Source organism: Hylobates moloch, unplaced genomic scaffold (genome assembly GCF_009828535.3).
Source record: "Hylobates moloch isolate HMO894 unplaced genomic scaffold, HMol_V3 SCAFFOLD_4, whole genome shotgun sequence".
Taxonomy (NCBI): domain Eukaryota; kingdom Metazoa; phylum Chordata; class Mammalia; order Primates; family Hylobatidae; genus Hylobates; species Hylobates moloch.
The window spans coordinates 121,591,140-121,594,295 of NW_026652279.1; the positions used below are offsets into that span (position 1 = coordinate 121,591,140).

A 3,156-nucleotide genomic window follows, 5' to 3' on the forward strand; every position below is an offset into this window, starting at 1 on the left:
CAGTGTGATGGTTAATTATATGTTGACTTGACTGGGGTATGGGATACTCAGATACCTGGTTAAACATGATTTCTTGGCATGTCTGTGAGGGTGTTTCTGCAGGAAATTAGCATTTGAATTGGTGGACTAAGTAAAGCAGACTGTCCTTCCCAATGTGAGTGGGCACTGTCTAACCTGTTGAGGGCCCAAATAGAACAAAAAGGTGAAGTGAGGTTGAATTCTTTCTCTATACCTGACTACGTAAGCTGAGGCATTCATCTTCTCCTGCCCTTAAACTAGGACTTGCCTCATTAATGATCCCAGTTCTTAGGCCTTTGGGCTCAGAGTAGGATTGATATCACCAGCTTTCCTGGGTCTTTGGCTTGCAGGTAGCAGAAGGCATGAAGAAACTGAGGCCCAGAGGGGTGAAGTGAGATGCTCTTAGTCACAGATGGACTCTAAATTCTTACACCAGTACTTTATACCACAGTCCACCATTTCACAAATAAGGCTGCTTGGGTTATTTGGAATTTCACTCCCCATCTTATTTCTAATTATTTTAGACCAGATTTTCCCTGAGAGAACGAGTTCCTAATGGGAGCCCAACACTGGTCAAAGCAAGTCTGTTCTGTCAAGGACTCTAAGAGACTCTTTCCTTCTGGCATCTTTCTTCTAGACTCAGTTAACCAAGAGAAGGACTCAAGGTGTGCATTTGTCTTGAAAGCGAGGCCTTACAGCATCAACTAGGGGAAAGTACTAAGAGTAAGTCTAAGGCTGACTTTCTTCCCTCAGGCTCTCAGGATGGCAGTTATTCTGGCTCCACCTGGATTCCTCATGTTGCTGTTGCCAGGCACATCCACGCCAACCTCCAGGTGTCTCCTTTCCACCAAAAAGGTGGTGCTATTTAGACAGGACTTTCCTCAGGAATGCAATGATTATTGTGAAGTCTGCATAATTTCACCTTTTGTCAGTCATGAGACAGGAGGAGTCCTCCGTCAGATGATAAGGGTGCCTGAGTTACTTTCTCAGCCTTCCAGGCAGCTCCATAAGTGACCATCCTGCCCCTCTTTGTTGGTTCTGTGAAAAGAACTCAGGTTATGTCAATTAACGAGACATTTATGGTGAAAAAACTTATGGGAATGAGGAGAGCAAGTGCCTCAGGGGATTAGAAAAAGGCCTCCCTCAAGGCCTCAGGGAGAAGGTTTGTATTCTGGTATTTTGCGATTAACATGACTTAACTTCTGTCTCCTGTTGTTTCTGAGGAATTTCTTTCTACATGTGCATTTTATACTTTATGACTATGGCATTATTAGAGTGTCTGCTCATTTATAAGCTTTACTGCCTAATGGCCTCTGCAAATGGCCTTCTCTGCGAGTCCTTTCACCTTCAACCCCTCTGCTAATTGCTCAACTCTGTTTTTTATTTCACTTTCAAATTCCTGAGAGAAAAATCTCATTGCCCTGCCTAATCAACATCATCCCTTGCTAGACAAAGCTGTTCTGTCAAACCACCTAATAAACCTCTGGATAGCCTGTATATTGGCTGGCCTTTTATCACTTGGTCTAGGAAATGTTGTGTTATATAAAATGTTATATAAATCACTTAAAAGTGGGGGCAAAGCGGTCACTGCCTTGGTGTCCCTGTCAGGCTTCCCAGCAGTGGCCTAGCAGAAAAGTAAAAGATGTCTGAATATATTCGGGTACCGAAGATGAGAAGGATGAGCCCATTGAAATACCACTGGAAGACGATGGGACAGTGCTGCTGTCCACGGTTACAGCCCGGTTTCCAGGGGCATGTGGGCTTCGCTACAGGAATCCAGTGTCTCAATGTATGAGAGGTGTCCGGCTGGTAGAAGGAATTCTTCATGCCCCTGATGCTGGCTGGGGAAATCTGGTGTATGTTGTCAACTATCCTAAAGATAACAAAAGAAAAATGGATGAGATAGATGCTTCATCAGCAGTGAAAGTGAAAAGAGCAGTCCAGAAAACATCCGATTTAATAGTGTTGGGTCTCACATGGAAAACAACTGAGCAGGATCTGAAAGAATATTTTAGTACCTTTGGAGAAGTTCTTATGGTGCAGGTCAAGAAAGATACTAAGACTGGTCATTCAAAGGGGTTTGGCTTCATTTGTTTTACGAAAAATGAAACACAGGTGAAAGTAATGTCACAGCAACATATGATAGATGGACAATGGTGTGACTGTAAACTTCCCAATGCTAAGCAAAGCCCAGATAAGCCTTTGAGAAGCAGAAAAGTGTTTGTGGGGCGCTGAACAGAGGACATGACTGCGGATGAGCTGCGGTAGTTCTTCTGTTAGTACGGGGAAGTGGTGGATGTCTTCATCCTCAAGCCATTCAGGGCGTTTGCCTTTGTTACATTTGCAGATGATCAGGTTGCACAGTCTTTTTGTGGAGAGGACTTGATCATTAAAGGAATCAGTGTTCATATATCCAATGCCGAACCTAAGCAAAATAGCAATAGACAGAAAGAAGTGGAAGATTTGATGGTAATCCAGGTGGCTTTGGGAATCAGGGTGAATTTGGTAATAGTAGAGGGGGTGGAGCTGGTTTGGGAAACAATCAAGGTAGCAATATGGGTGGTGGGATAAACTTTGGTGCATTCAGCATTAATCCAACCATGATGGCTGCAGCCCAGGCAGTGCTACAACAGTTGGGGTATGATGGGCATGTTAGCCAGCCAACAGAACCAGTCAGGCCCATCGGGTAATAACCAAAGGCAAGGCAACATGCAGAGACAGCCAAACCAGGCCTTCAGTTCTGGAAATAACTCCTATAGTGGTTCTAATTCTGGTGCAGCAATTGGTTGGGGATCAGCATCAAATGCAGGGTTGGGCAGTGGTTTTAACTGAGGCTTTGGCTCAAGCATGGATTCTAAGTCTTCTGGCTGGGGAATGTAGACAGTGGGGTTGTGGTTGGTTGGTATAGAATGGTGGGAATTCAAATTTTTCTAAACTCAAGATAAGTATATTGTAAAATACATATGTACTAAGAATTTTCAAAATTGATTTGTTCAGTCTGGAGTATATTCAGCAGTAAGGAGATATACCTAATGTAAATGACGAGTTAATGGGTGCAGCACACCAACATGGCACATGTATACATACGTAACAAACCTGCACGTTGTGCACATGTACCCTAGAGCTTGAAGTGTATAT

General features: G+C 43.6%; 1 pseudogene; it reads left to right on the plus strand.

Moving 5' to 3' along the window:
- Positions 1-1,660: 1,660 nt before the first annotated feature.
- LOC116467331 (TAR DNA-binding protein 43-like) lies at positions 1,661-2,898 on the plus strand (annotated as a pseudogene).
- The last annotated feature ends 258 nt before the right edge of the window (positions 2,899-3,156 follow it).